This window comes from Rhinolophus sinicus, chromosome 5 (assembly GCF_057876585.1).
Source record: "Rhinolophus sinicus isolate RSI-liver-muscle chromosome 5, RSI-T2T, whole genome shotgun sequence".
NCBI classification, from domain to species: Eukaryota; Metazoa; Chordata; class Mammalia; order Chiroptera; family Rhinolophidae; genus Rhinolophus; species Rhinolophus sinicus.
This window is the reverse complement of record NC_142505.1, coordinates 37,112,291-37,127,767: the sequence shown is the minus strand read 5'-3', so window position 1 is coordinate 37,127,767 and position 15,477 is coordinate 37,112,291. Positions and strand designations below refer to the sequence as shown.

The following is a 15,477-nucleotide window of genomic DNA, read 5'->3' as shown; positions in this document are numbered from 1 at the left end:
AGGCTGACCTGTCCTGCAGCAAGAGCTCGCAGTCATGGCATGTGCATTTGTGTGGAGGGCAGCCTGCGCTGGCCAGGAGGCCCGGGCCTCACTCCCCTCACCTCCTCAAAAGTGTATTTCTGAATTCTTCTGGCAAGTGATGCTCCAGCCAAGTGATACGAACCCCTGAGAAGCAAGAGCTTGTAACAAATGTGCTAGGAGTACGCAGACGCAGACGGCAAACGAGGCACAGCCTCTCGCGTCATCGTTAAGAGTGAGCCCCGCCCCCAACAGCGGAGCCAACCAGAGGGCGCGGGGCTGACCCAGCCTCCCCGGGCGGCCGGTGAAAAATCCCGGCGTTCGGCGGCGGAGCAGAGGGCGGTTCTTTGACGAGCTCGGGCTCCATAGGCCTGGCTCCCACACCGCGGTAACGGTCGCGGAGGCGGGGCAAAGGCGGTGGAGCCGGCGGGGCTGGGCGCGCTGCCGGTGGGGGGAGGCGGCTGAAGAAGGTGAGTGGCGCTCCAGGTTCACAGAGGCATCGGCCAGAGCCCCTACCTGAAGCATCCCCGGAATTGGCTTCACCTGGGCCCTGCGAGTGGTCAAACTGACCCTTGTCGGGGACTCCAGAGAGGAGCCGCTTGGGGCGGGTTCGCTTCCAGTCTTACGATTGGGGACCTGACAAACCTGGTTCGAGTCCTGGCTCTCCGCCCTTTGTGATCTTGGGCTTCTCATGTAACGTCTCAGCGCCTCAGTTGCTTCATTTATATAATACAGCTGGTAATTCTTGCCTTGCACGGTGGTGGAGAAGGTTAAGTGGGACAATAAATGTAAAGCTTAGAATGATACGTGGTGTAGACTGGATTCTGGATAAATTGTAGGTAATTACTCGATCCGAGAGAGTTGGTCAGGTCTGACCCGCCCCACTTTTCTGGGTCAAGGAGTCTGAGAAGGTTGCTTGGCTAGTGAAGACTTGGAGCAAAAGCTGGGAGGGTATGTGCAAAGGGGTAGGTGAGTATTCTTTCTCCGGTTTATTAGGCTCATTCTGGATTCCGGAGGCTTCTGACTTGATGCAGTCTAATTTGATTCTATTGAGAAAATCGATAAGGTGGAAATGTCGGAAGGCTGAGAGACCCGTAACATAGAGACCAGTCCGAAAGGGTTTCTACTACCACTTTATTTTCTAACTGTAATAATATTAAACACGGTGCAGATACTAGCCCATATTGGTTTCAATTCTCTACACGAGTTGTTTTTTACTTTCAGTATTGCTTAGTAGACCCTGGCCTACCCCACCCCAACTTGGGGAAGAGGTGGCCTAGTAAAGCTTTGCCTCAGCTTCTGCTTCAAAGCGGGGAGAGGAGAATTCTGTCCCTTTATGTAACCTCTTCTGGGGCAGAATGATTTGGTCGAGATGATATCCAGTCCTAACTCCATTCCTTTATCTGTGGTGGACTCAATTCTTTTTAGGAACATGAGTCTTCTTATTAAACAGCATGTTAATACATTTTTGGAATAGAGCTTTTGCATTTAATTGACAGAGACTTTGAAAACATTGCCTGTACCATTTATTGCCATAGTGGGAAATGCTTTTGAGAAAGCTAATTACAGATTTTAATGTGAGTCACTTGAAAAATAGTTACTCGCTGTGGGGACAGAGCCAGGAGTGCAGTTTCCAGGCACTCGGCCTCATGTGGAAAGGTGCTGGCTCAGGTAGTAAATGGCCATTAACTGTGATCGGATGGCCATCAGCTGTGGCTAGTTGGCCGTCAGCTGTAACCAGTGAGCCATTGGCCACTAATATAACTTCCGTGGCTACGCTAAAAGCGGATGGTGGCTGAGCTAGCAAGCGTGGATTGCAGCTAGCAAGTGGGGTTTGTTGGTTGGCAGAGAAGCGGACCGCAGGTTGCAGATCGTGTGGCTCCTGTTTCCTGTGTGTCCAACCCAGCTGCCAGCGAGAATATAGTGGTATGACTCCCCTGTCTATGGCTCTGTTGGTGTTCCTTTTTGGCCTCACCATATCCTGCATTCTTATGCGGGGAGCGGGACCAGAGACCCCACATGACACCACGTGTGACACTCGCCATGGTTTATTTCCAGCTTTCCTGCCCAAAAAGTGGTGAAAAATAATTACATTTTAACGAAGGGTGCAGTTACAGGGACTTCAGACCTGTAAAGAGCAAGTTACCAAAGGGCTCTTGGGGAACCTGCACAATGCTGGAAGATATAGCTGTTTTGCTTCTTTGCACTTGGTTTTCTATGCTTTGAACAAACCAACTCCTACCCTGCAACTCCCATTCCCACAGTCTTTAGGTATGTTACGACTCTCCTTAAAGCTACAGTTTCTATTTTGGCCTTGGTAAGCTATGGTCTCTTCTGATGACTCAAAGTTCCAGCTGTGTCCTGCCACAGTCTGAGTGGGAAAGGCTGCTAGATACTATTGGCACATGAATTTTACAGCATGGACCTCTAAAAAGGAGGACTTGGTCACAGGTAGAATTGAGGAGATAGTTTTCTTCCTGCCTTTGCCTTTTGTGTTCAGTGGTATTTGTCTCTCTGAGAGTGCCGCTTTTTAGTACCCTTGCAAATAAGAATATTCTACCTCTGAAGCCAGAAGTCAGAATTGATGTTAGGTGATGACAGATTTGGACTGCCAGCAGGGAGAGGAAAGTTATGGGGAAAGGAGAAGAGAGAAGGCACATGGTGTTGAGCATTGGAGTCCATTAGCTTCAGTTGGTCCAGCTTCAGATCGGTGTTTACTAGTATCACGATGCCTGCTCGAGGAATAACACAAGACCATTCTTACTATGAGGTTGAACATTTTAAGATTTTGGTCTATTTTTTTTTTTTTTGAAACCTAGATGAAGATCCAGTTTCGGACCTGAGACTTACTGGGTGATCATTTAACTGAGATCAACTGGAGTGACCAGGTAAACAGTGCAAGAGGAATGTGCTATGACTGAGGTATGTCTAACGTGATGGATGACTCTAGATGTTGGGAGGCCATGGAAAGGATTTATTATTTATTGACCACTATACTAGGTGCATTACATGTGTTTCCTTTTGACCTCTTGGTAATCCTTTCAAATAGATATTTTGATTTCAGTTAAAGAAACTGAAGCCGGAGCAGCCAGTTGACTCAGTTGGTTACAGCGCAGTGCTCATAACACCAAGGTCGTCGGTTCGATTCCCACATGGGCCAGTGAGTTGTGCCCTCCACAACTAGATTGAAAACAATGACTTGACTTGCAGCTGAGCTGTGCTCCCCACAACCAGACTGAGAACAGTGACTTGACTTGGAGCTGATGGGTCCTGGAAAAACACACTGTTCCCCAATATTCCCCAATAAAAATTTAAAAAAAAAAAAAATGAAGCGCAGAGAGGTTAAGGAATTATTTAAGATAACAAAGCTTTCTGGTCAAACTCTAAAATCACCTCCTCTGTCCTGCTGTGTGCCTATTTCCTTTTTATAGGCCTACCTCATTGTGCTTTGCTTTATTACATTTTGCAGATAATTGTGTTTTTACAAATTGAAGGTTAGACCCTCTGCCTGCAAAATGTTTATGACTTGCTGAAGGCTCACATGGTTAGCAATTTTTTAGCAATAAAGTATTTTTTAATTAAAGTATGTGCATTGTGATAGGTCAGCCAGTAAAGGAAAGCACATGGTCAGGCAAGTTAAAGAAGTTTTTATTGTAAGAGAGAAAAGTATATCAGACTGAACAAAGACAGCTACATTACAGGCTGCAAGCCTATAGGAGTCTTGCAGCCCCGAAGGAGGGGGTGAGGAGGATTTTATATAGGGGCTGTGCTGACAGGGTAACATTGTTTGAACAGAAAATGTTGACTGCCTGCGAGCCAGTAGCTGTTTTGTGCCGTTTTCTGTTATTACCAGTTTGGCTCTGTCTGCAGGTGCAGGCCAACAAACATTTTGTTTTCTTGCAGACATGGTTCTGTCTGTAAGTCGAGGTCTCTGAGACCTAACATTCAGAGGCCTAACATTAAGTCAAGGTCTCTAACATTCAGAGACCTAGCACATTGTTTTTTAGACATGATGCTATTGCACATTTAATAGGCTACAGTATAGTGTAAACATAACTTTTATATGCACTGGGAAACCAAAAAATTTGTGTGACTTTCTTTATTGCCATTATCTGGAACCAAACCGGCAATAGCTCTGAGGTATGCCTGTATATTAACTCTCCTAGTCTTCACAACAGCCCTGTGAGCTATATACTTTTATTATCCTCATTTTATGATGAGGACATTGAGACACAGAGACAGTACTTTTCTGGCTGTGTGGCAGAATTCACAATTTGAACCCAGGCAGTCTGGCCCCAGAGCTAGCTGTACCAGCTTTGTTTTGGTTAATATTTCCTTTACTTTTGTTATTTAAGAAAATCTTTTTTATTATAAAATGAATTTTTATTATGAAATCAAACAGAAGAGAACACACATACCAAATGAATAGCTTAGTGAATTATTAAAAGATAATACCACTCAATCAGGGTATAGAACCATACTAGCCATGCCAGAGCTGCTCCATTGCCCGATTCCAATCACAACTACTTATGTCCTCCCATTAGCAGCCATTCTTCTGACTTCTGTAGTAATCAGAAGTCAGAAGTTGTGTTTTGAAAAAAGCTTTTTCGTAAAGGCATGTTTCTAGACACTATAAAGTGGTTTTTACCCATTAAAAATTTTTTTTAAAAACTCCTTTAATCTGTACGTTTTCTCTCTTTTCCTTTCTTTTCCTTATAATTTATATGATTCGGAACCTGGCTCATTCGGCCGTATATCCTACAGTCTGGATTTTGCTGATTGTATCATCATGTACAGTTCAATATGTTCTTCTGCCTTGAGTAATTCCTGCACATTGGGAGCTGGATTCCAGACTGGATCCGACTCAGATTCAATCCCTTTGGCAATTCTCTATGTAGTGGTTGGCAAGACCATAGGAGGTGTATAATGTGTCGTCGTTTCTCTCTTCCTGGTCTCAGCATCTGTTGCTACCTGATGCCTGCATCTATTCATTGAAGGCTGCAAAGTAGAGGTATTGTAACTCTATCATGTCTTTTTCACTTATTGGTTGGAATACTAGTGCTTTATATATCATTTGGATAGGCAGCAGTATCATTCCTTTAGGAAAGACGGCATAAATGCTTGATTTGTACCATTTATTTGCCAGTTTTCAAGATAAATTGGTTCCTTATTTTCTGAAGACAATTAAAATCTAATATCAGTATAAGGTCATGAATTTAAACATATTTGAAGGGTCTCTGTTTATTGCAATTATTATTATTATTTAAACTCATGTTGTGTCATCTTTGGCCTTGGAGCCTATCCAAGCCTATCCTTTTGATATGACCCTACTAGTCTTTGATAGGTTCCTTATTGTCTGATATCTTGAAAGTTCTGTCCCCAATCTGAAATCTTCCATTTCTTTAAGAAACTCTGGTTTCTTTAAGAGGGAGATAGCATTTCAAGATCATAGTCTGTATGCTAGTGATCCTGGGTTAGTCACTGTTTTAGGCTTTTCAGTAGGCAGAGCTAGGATACCTAAATCTATCATCTATCTGTAGACACACAAATTAAAGATAAATTATCTCATGAGTTGATAGGAATATTTCCAATTCAAACCGAGACTATAGAGCTTATTACTTAATTTCTCTATTATATCTGTAGCCCTTTATTCCTTATAAAGAATACTGGTTCTTGAGAACATAGGAGTTAATAGAATTATTAATAAAATGTCCTGTAATTACTCTTTTGTTTCATCTCATTTTACACACACAACAGTGTCAGAATTATATCACTGATATCATCACCAATATGATTACTGAAAACAAACTTTTCTTGTGCTTACATTCTTCCTATTTTCTCCTTTTTTCTTTTTAAAAAAATAATTGTATTTTATCTTCATTGTCAGAGCATGTAGTTATTACGTATTCTTTTTCTCTCTCAGCCATCATTTATTCTTAGTTTAATAGGTACATGGTGTGATAAAATACAGTGAATGCTGCTGCCGAGTGCCATCCAATGGAAAGGTAGGATATTCAAATACAGGAAGTGGCACGTTGAAACTTAGTGACAAGTTTCAACTTGTTTGGTGCAGTCAGTCAGGTGTGAGCTACAATTGAGAGAAGGTGTGTTTTAAAGTGTGCCATAAATCATGGATCACGAATAATGCATTACCATGAAATTTTGTTTCAAACGGCAAAAAAGTGCTAAAGAAACACACGAAATGGTAAAATTAGTTTATTGTGATGCTGCAGTGACCACGAAGATAGTTTACAAGTGGTTCAAGCGATTTCATAATGGTTGTGAATCAATTGAAAACCCAGAGAGATCAGAACGTCCTTCAACATCAAAAAACCCAAGAGAATGTTGAAAGAATAAGCAAAATGATTCTATCAAATGGTGATTGACTATTAGGGAAATTGTTGAAGATTTGAACATCTCTGATGGTTCCATTCAAAGCACTTTAATAATAGATTTTTTTTTTTTTAAACTTTTATTTAAAAAAAACTTTATGTGTGTTTTTCTAGGACCCATCAGCTCCAAGTCAAGTAGTTGTTTCAATCTAATTGTGGAGGGGGCAGCTCACAGTGGCCCGTGTGGGGATCGAACCGGCAATCTTGTTTTTAAGAGCCCCACACTCTAACCAACTGAGCTAACCAGCGCCCCTTAACAACAGATTTGAACATAAGGCAAGTGAGTGGGAAATTTGTTCTATGCGTTTTGACTGTCAAACAAAAGCAGCAGCATTTGTCAGTTTTGTTGGAGTTGCACCATCGTGCCGCTTCAGAGTCCAGCTTTTTAAGACATGTCATCACGGGAGATGAAACTTGGGTCTATGGTTATGATTCTGAGCCCAAGGTTCAGAGTTCTCAATAGAAATCACCCAGTTCTTGTGTGGAAAAAAGCCTGTCAATGAAGATCTAACATCCAGGTGATGTTATTTGTGTTTTTTGATCTTGATGGAATTGTGTGAGTTTTTACTCAGGAACACTACATTGAACTCTGAATATTATAAGGGCTTATTAGAGTGTTTAAGAAACGATGTGTGTAGAAAACAGCCTGAGAAATGGGTGAATGGTTTCATCCTCTCTCATGACAACGCTCTGTGTCACACATCACTTCTGGTATATGGCAATTTCTGTCAAAAACATTACGGTGTGTCCTCATCCAGCTTATTCACCAGATCTGGCACCATGCAGTTTCTGGCTCTTCCCCAACGTCAAAATGACCACGAAAGGTAAATGTTTTGAATTGATTCAGGACATCGAGGCAGCCACAACAGCACAACTAAAGACATGAAAGAGGACTTTCAGAACTGCTTCAGAAAGTGGCAAGAACAATGGGATAAGTGTGTTCAAAGAGAGGGGAGTATTTTGAAGGGGTTTAATGGCAATGTGTCTTTCACTGTAATAATTTTTTTAAAAATCTAAACATTAGCCATATTGTTTGATCACACCAAGTATGTAGGGAATTATTTCTCGGCTCTATTCTATGTCATTGGTCTATATGTCTGTCTTTATGCCAGTACCACACTGTTTTGATTTCTGTAGCTTTGCAATGAGTTTTACATCAGAAAGTGTGTGTCCTCTAGCTTTGTTCTTCTTTTTCAAGATTGTCTCCGCTATTTGGGATCTCTTGAGATTCCCTATGTATTTTATGATGGGCTTTTCATTTCTGCAAAAAACTTCACTGGGATTTTGATATGGATTGCATTGAATCTGTAGATTGCTTTGGGTAGTATTGACATCATAATAATTAAGTCTTCCAATCCATGAACATAGGATGTGTTACCCTTTATTAACGTCTTTTTAATTTCTTTGAGCAATATTTTGTACAGCAGTCCCCTTTACCCATAGTTTTTGCTTTCTACAGTTTCAGTTACCCATGATCAACTGTGGTTCGAAAATATTAAATGGAAAATTTTATAAATAAACAATTCATAAGTTTTAAATTGTGCACCATTTTGAGTAGCATGATGAACTCTCACAATGCTCTGTTCCACTTGGGAATGTGAATCATCTCTTTTTCCAGTGTATCCACACTGTATATGCTACCCTCCCAATAGTAGCCCTCTTGGTTATCAGATCGACTGTTGCAGTATCACAGTATTTGTGTTCAAATAACCCTTATAATAGCCTGATGAATGCTATGTCTCACTGCCTATGTCATTCACCTCACTTCATATCATCATATAGGTATTATGTCATCTCACATTATCCCAAAAGGAAGGGTGAATACAGCACAAGATATTTTAAGAGAGAGAGACCACATTCACATAACTTTTATTACAGTATATTGTTTTTTCCTCCTTATTTCCCTTTTTGTTTTTTAACTAAATTTATTGAAGTGACATTGGTTAATAAAATTATATAGGTTTAAAGTGTACAATTCTATAATACATCGTGTGTATGTTGTATCATATGTTCACCATCCCAAGTCAGATCTCCTTCCATCACCATATATTTGATCCCCTTTACCCTTTTTTTTTAACCTCTCCTCTCCCCACTTTCTCTTCTGATAACCATTGTGTATCGTTGTCTGTGTCTATGAGTTTTTGTCTTGTTGAATTGTTGCTTTCACTTTTATATACCCCATATGAGTGAAGTCATATGGTTCTCAACTTTTTCCATCTGACTTATTTCGCTTAGCAAAATATTCTCAAGATCCATCCATGTTGTTGCAAATAGCAGTATTTTTTCTTGTGGCTAAGTGATATTCCTGTGTGTGTGTGTGTGTGTGTGTATCATGTCTTCTTTATCCAAACATCTATTGAAGGACACTTTGTTTGTTTCCATGTCTTGGCAACCATGAATAATCCTGCAATGAACATAGGGGTACATATATCTTTACAGATAAATGTTTTCAGATTTTTGGGGTGCGTACACAGAAGAGAGATTGCTGGGTCATATAGTAATTTTATTCTTAACTTTTTTTAAATTGGGGGATATTGGGAAACAGTGTGTTTCTCCAGGGCCCATCAGCTCCAAGTCGCTGTCCTTTAATCTAGTTGTGGAGGGCGCAGCTCAGCTCTAAGTTCAGTCGTCGTTTTCAGTCTTTAGTTGCAGGGGGCACAGCCCACCATCCCATGCGGGAGTTGCACCGGCAACCTTGTTGTTGAGAGCTCGCGCTCTAACCATTTGAGCCATCCGGCCGCCCCTCCGGAAGCTCAGCGGCAGTTAGTTGTCTTCAATCTAGTTGTGGAGGACGCAGCTCACTGGCCCATGTGGGAATCAAACTGGCAATCCTGTTGTTCAGAGTTTGCGCTCTAACCAACTGAGTAATCCGGCCGCCCCTATTCTTAATTTTTTGAGGAACCACCATACTGTTTTCCATAGTGGCTGTACCAATTTACATTCCCACCAGCAGTGTGTGAGGGTTCCTTTTTCCCACACCCTCTCCAACACTTGTTAGTACTTGTCCTGTTGATAATAGCCATTCTAACAGGTGTGAGGTGATATCTCATTGTGGTTTTGATTTGCATTTCCCTAATAACTAGTGAAGTTGAGCATCTTTTCATATATCTGTTGGCCGTTTGTATATCTTCTTGGAGGAAGTGTCTGTTCAGGTCCTTTGTCCATTTTCCAAATTGGATTGTTTGTCTTTTTTTGTTGTTGAGTTGTATGAGTTCTTTATGTATTTTGGATATCAGCCCCTTATCGGAGGTGACATTTGCAAATATCTTCTCCCTTTTTGTTTTGTTGGTTTCTTATGCTGTGCAGAAGCTTTTCAGTTTGATTAGTCCCGTTCATTTATTTTTGCTTTTATTTCCTTTGCCTTTGTGTTCAAAGTCAGAAAATCCTTTCTAAGACCAAAGTCTGTAAGTTTGGTACTTATGTTGTCTTCTATGAATTTTATTGTTTCAGGTCTTATATTTAGGTCTTGGATCTACTTTGAGTTAATTTTTGTATATGGTGACAAATTAGTTTCATTCTTTTGCATTTGGCTTTCCAATTTTACAGTATATTGTTAAAATTGTTTTATCGTTGTTAATCTCTTACTGTGGCTAATTTATAGCTTAAACTTTATCATAGGTATGTATGTATATGAAAAACAGTATATGTAGGATTCAGTACTATGCATAGTTGCAGATATCCACTGGGGATCTTGGAATGTAACCCCAGCAGATGAGTGGGGACTACTGTAATTTTCATTGTATAATTCTTTCACCTCCTTGGTTAAGTTGATTCCTAACTATTTTATTCTTTTTGATGCTATTATAAATGGAATTTTCTTAATTTTGTTTTTGGATTTTTATTGTCAGTGTATAGAAATGCAGTTGGTATTTGTGTGTTGACTTTGATTACTGCTGTTTTGATGAATTATTTAACGTGTGTGTGTGTGTGTGTGTGTGTGTGTGTGTGTGAATGAATGTGTGTATAATCTTTAGGGTTTTCTGCATATATGATCGTATCATCTGCAAACAAAGATAATTTTACTTCTTCCTTCCCAATTTGGATGCCTTTTATTTCTCTTTCTCACTTAATTGCTTTGGTTAGAACTTAGGCTGGAATAGAAGTGGCAAATGTGGACATCTTTGCCTTATTCTTGATTTTAGAGGAAAAGCTTTTAGTCTTTCACCATTGAATATGATGTTCGCTGTGGGTTTTTCATATATAGCTTTTGCTATGTTGAGGTAGTTTCCTCATATTCCTAGTTTGTTGAATGTTTTTATCACGAAAGGATGTTGGATTTTGTCAAATGCCTTTTCTGCATCAATTGAGATAATCATGTGTTTTGTTTTTATTTCATTAATTCAGTGTATTATATTGATCATTTTTCATATGTTGAACTATCCTTGCATTCCAGTAATAATTCTTACATGATCATGGTGTATGGTGTATAATCCTTTTAATATGCTGCGGAATTTGGTTTACTAGTATTTTATGGAGGATTTTTGCATCAGTATTCTTTAAGGAATATATTGGTCATTAGTTTTCTTGTATTGTCTTTGTCTGACTTCTGACAAAGACAATACAAGAAAACTACTTACTCCCAAAATGAGTTAGGAAATCTTTCCTTCTCTTCAATTTTTTTTGGAAAATTTTGAGAAATTTTGTTAGTTCTTTAAGTGTTTGTTAGAATTCCTCAGTGAGGCCACCAAGTCCAAGGCTTTTTCTTTGTCGGGAGAGCTTTGATTACTGATTGAGTCTCCTTACCAGATACAGGTCTATTCAGATTTTTTATTTCTTTGTGATTTAGTCTTGGTTGGTTTTGTGTTCTAGGAATTTGTTCATTTCATCTTAGTTATCTAATTTTTTGGCATACCGTTGTTTATAGTACTCTCTTTTACTTTTCATTTCTGTATAGTAATGAATTGGTAGTAATGTCATCTCTTTCATTTCTGATTTTAGTCTTCTCTTTTTTTGTCTGTCCACCTAGATAAAGGTTTGTCAATTTTGTTAATCTTTTCAAATAGCTAACTTTTAATTTCATTGATTTTTCTCTATTGGTTTTCTATCCTTTATTTCTTTTATCTCTGCTCTAATTTTTATTATTTCTTTCTTTCTTTCTTTTTTTTTTTTGCTAGCTTTGGGTTTAGTGTGTTGTTCTTCTAATTCCTTAAGTTGTAAAGCTAGGTTGTTACTTTGAGATCTTTATTGTTTTTTAAATGTAAATGTTTATAACTATAAATTTCCTACCATAAGTTTTAGTATGCTGTGTTTTCATTTTCATTAATCAGTAAGTATTTTCTAATTTCCCATGCGATTTCTTCTTTGATCCGTTGGTTGTTTAAAAATGTATTGTTTAATTTCCATAAATTTATGAGTTTTCCAGTTTTACTTCTGTTACTGATTTCTACCTTTTTCTCGCTGTGGTCAGAGAATATACTTTGATATCTTTTGTGACTTAATTTGTGGCTTAATATATGGTCTGTCATGGAAAATGTCCCATGTGCCCTTGAGAAGACTGTGTATTTTGTTGGGTAGAGTGTTCTTTATAAATCTGTTAGATCTGGTTGGTTTATAGTGTTAAGTCCTCTGTTTCATTACTTATCTTCAGTCTGCTTGTTCTATCCCTTATTGAGAGTGGATATTAGAGTCTCCAACTTTATTGTAGAATTCTTCCTTATATTGTCAACTTTTGTTTCAGAGGTTTTGATGGTCTATTATCAAGTGCATAAAAGTTTATAATTGTAATATCCTCTTGTTGTATTGGACCTCTTATTAATATGTAATGTCCTTTTTGAATCTTATAACCTTTTCATTAAACTATATTTTTTCTTATGTTAATATAGCCACACTTTCTCTCCATTGATTATATCCATGAATATTTTTTACCATCCTTTTACTTTCAACCCCTTTGTGTCTTTTGATCTCAAGTGAATCTGTTTTAAACAGCATATAGTTGGATCATATTTTTAAATTCATTCTGCCAATCTGTTGACATTTATAAAGTAATTACTGATCTATTTACATTTAAAGTAATTACTGGTAGGTAGGGAATTCTTTCTGTCATTTGCTATTTGTTTTTCATACCCTGTTTTTGTTCCTCACTTCCTGTATCACTGTCTTCTTTTGCATTTATTTGATTTTTCTGTAGTAAAATGTTTAAATTCCTTTATAGTTTCTTTTTGTATATATTCCATAACTTTTTTCTTTGTGGTTATCATGAGGATTACATTTAACATCCTAAAGTTATAGCACTCTAATTTGAATTAACAGCTTATAACTTAAGTGACATACAAAAACTTCCCCTTTACAGTTCCATCCCCTCTTTCAGTTGTTTGTGTCACACAATTATATTTTTATACATATGTGCACTAAAATATAAACTAATTCTTTTAAATGCATTAGTCTCTTAAATTATGTAGAAAATGAGATGTGACATTATAAACCAGAATTACAATATTAGCTTCTAGACTGTTATTTTAAAAAATTTACCTGCCTCTTAAATGTAGAAAAGAAAAAGTGGAGTTACAAACTTCACTTATAATAATACTAGCTTTTACAATTTCCCATGTTATTTACCATGCCATTTACTTTTACTGAGATATTTATTTTTTCATAATGGCTTTGTGTTACCGTCTAGTGTCCTTTCATTTCAACCTGCAGGATTCCCTTTAGCATTTCTTGCTGGGCAGGTCTAATGGTAATAAATTCCTTCAACTTTTGTTTATCTGGGAATATCTTAATTTCTCCCTCACTTCTGGACAGTTTTACCAGATACAGGATTCTTGATTGATGACTTCTTTCTTCTGGCACTTTGACTATATTGTCCCATTACCTTCTGGCATCCAAAGTTTCTGATGAGAAATTTGTTGATAATCTTATTGAGGATCCTTTGTATGTGATGTGTCACTTCTCGCTGCTTTCAAGATTCTCTCTTTGTCTTCAAATGTTTGATTGTAATGTTTCTTGGTGTAGGTCTCTTTGATTTCATCTTACTTGGAGTTCAGTGAGCTTCTTGAATGTATATATTCATATCTTTCAACAGATTTGGGAAGTTTTCAGCCATTATTTCTTTAAATATTCTCCCTGCCACTCTCTATTTTCTTCTTCTGGGACTCTCATAATTTGTATGTTGGCCCACTTGATGATGTCCCACAGGTCCTTAGGCACTGTTCACTTTTCCTTAAATTTTTTTCTTTCCTTCCTTAGACTTGATAATTTCCATTGTCCTGTTTTCAAATTTACTGATTCTTTTTTTTTTTTTTTTGCCTGCTCAAATCTGCCTTTGAATACCTCTCTTGAATTTTTCATTTCAGTTATACTTTTTAACTCCAGCTTTCTTTTGGACTTCTTTTTAGGTTTCCCATCACTTTGTTGATGGTTTGATTTTGTTCATATATTGTTGTCTTGATTTTCTTCACATTTTCCTTTAGTTCTATGAGCATCTCTGAGAGGTTGTTTTAAAGTCTTTCTTTACTAGATCTGCCATCAGATCTTTTTTGCTTTTTCAGGAACAATTTCTGTTGATTTGTTTTTTTTTCCTTTCATTAGGCCATACTTTCTTGGTTCTTTGTATGTCTTGTTATTTTTTTGTTGGAAACTGGGCGTTTGAATCTAATAATATGGTAACTCTGGAGGTCAGCTTCTCCCCCTACCCCAAGGTTTGCCGGGTTTTGTTTTTGTTTATTCTTTATTTTTTTAAATGGTCGTATGCTGTCTCTGTCCTGAGGATTAGTCTAAGATGTAAACTTAAGGTCTTTTCAGGTCTTTTTGAGCCTGAACATTTCCCTGAGCACAGGCAGTGACGTTTTGTTCCTCATATATGCATTTACTTTTAAATGTCCGAGTCTTTAATGTCTGGCTCCCAAAAGGGGAAAACAGGAAAAATTAAGGGGAATAAAAAAAAAGAAAAAGAAAAAAGATGGCCCTTTTAATCTCCTGAAAATCACGTTAGCTGGAGTGGGATGAGCAACCTTTTGGGGTGGGTACAGCAACCACTCTTCCTTCTTTGTCCTCTCCTCCAAGATCAGAAGCATTAATCAGTGATCACATCACAGAACCCTGATATTTGGAGGACAGGGTTTGTTTTTTTTTAATTTTTAATTTTTGGTCCACCCTGACTTACACAAACTGGGTGCAAGCTATTCCTGGTACACTGTGCAGTGGGTCTGGGGGTGGGGAATGAGTAGTTGTTAACTGTGTTAATGGCTGAAATTACCTCAAATTATCATTCAAGCCTTCCCTGGAATTTGAAAGCCTCAATAGACTCCAGTTCCAAAATAGTTACACAAAACATTCAGCCAGTGTACTTATTGTCTAGGTGAGAGACACATTCCTGGTGCCTCTTACTCTTCTGTCTTCCCTGAATCCTCCTGAACTTCTACAATGGGGGTATAGAATTCCAGAAAGCACATCTAACTTCTTAGACATCCCTCTTCTGTTGTTTTTGTGTAGTTTTTGAAAATATGGTAGTTTGTTTTCTGAGATTTCCTGGCTCTGTTCCCCATCTCATTTTGGTCTTGACTTTCCCTTCCCTCTCTTGTCTCTATCTTGCTCAACTGTGATTCCATTCCCAGAAGTTTCTTCTTACTGTGGGTCCTGGAGCCCTACTATATCAATTTTGAATGTTATAGGATTTCCAACATTCCTCCTTATGATAAGAGAGGGCAAAACCCCTTCCAGTTTCACCTGATGTTTTCATATTAGTGCAATAGTGAATATTATCAAATACCAGTGATTTGGGAATCCTCTTGTCCTCATAAGTGTTAGATATTGGGTGTTGCTTTTCTGTCTTCCTGCATAGATGCTGATACCATGCATTTCTTCTGGTTGTTAGTGATTCGTCCTGAAGGCACCCACTTCAGTATTGATATTTGTGGTAATAACTTGTCACTGAGTTTTGATATAAATATTGTTCTTTTTTGTCTTTGTTACCTAGTTACTTCCGTTTTTGAATTTTTTTTTTAAAGAGGGCGCAGCTCACAGTGGCCCATGCAGGGATCAAACCGGCAACCTTGGTGCTACTGTATTTCCCCCAAAATAAGACCTAACCGGAAAATAAGCCCTAGCATGATTTTCCAGGATGCTCGTA

At 38.3% G+C, this 15,477-nt stretch overlaps 1 protein-coding gene across 9 annotated transcripts in view; it reads left to right on the top strand.

Annotated features, from left to right (window-relative positions):
* The first annotated feature begins 284 nt into the window (after nucleotides 1-284).
* The window catches only part of CEP70 (centrosomal protein 70), a 62,560-nt gene continuing 47,367 nt past the window's right edge, over nucleotides 285-15,477 (top strand). For 2 of the 9 annotated variants that reach the window (XM_074312916.2, XM_074312914.2), the window contains exons 1-2: nucleotides 328-488; nucleotides 2,838-2,906. The gene's annotated coding sequence lies outside the window, so the exon portion shown is untranslated. Of the gene's footprint in view, nucleotides 489-516; nucleotides 757-2,837; nucleotides 2,941-4,976; nucleotides 5,030-6,524; nucleotides 6,687-15,477 lie in introns of those variants that run through there. The other 7 variants (XM_074312915.2, XM_074312911.2, XM_088798359.1 and 4 more) reach the window with 6 other exon arrangements.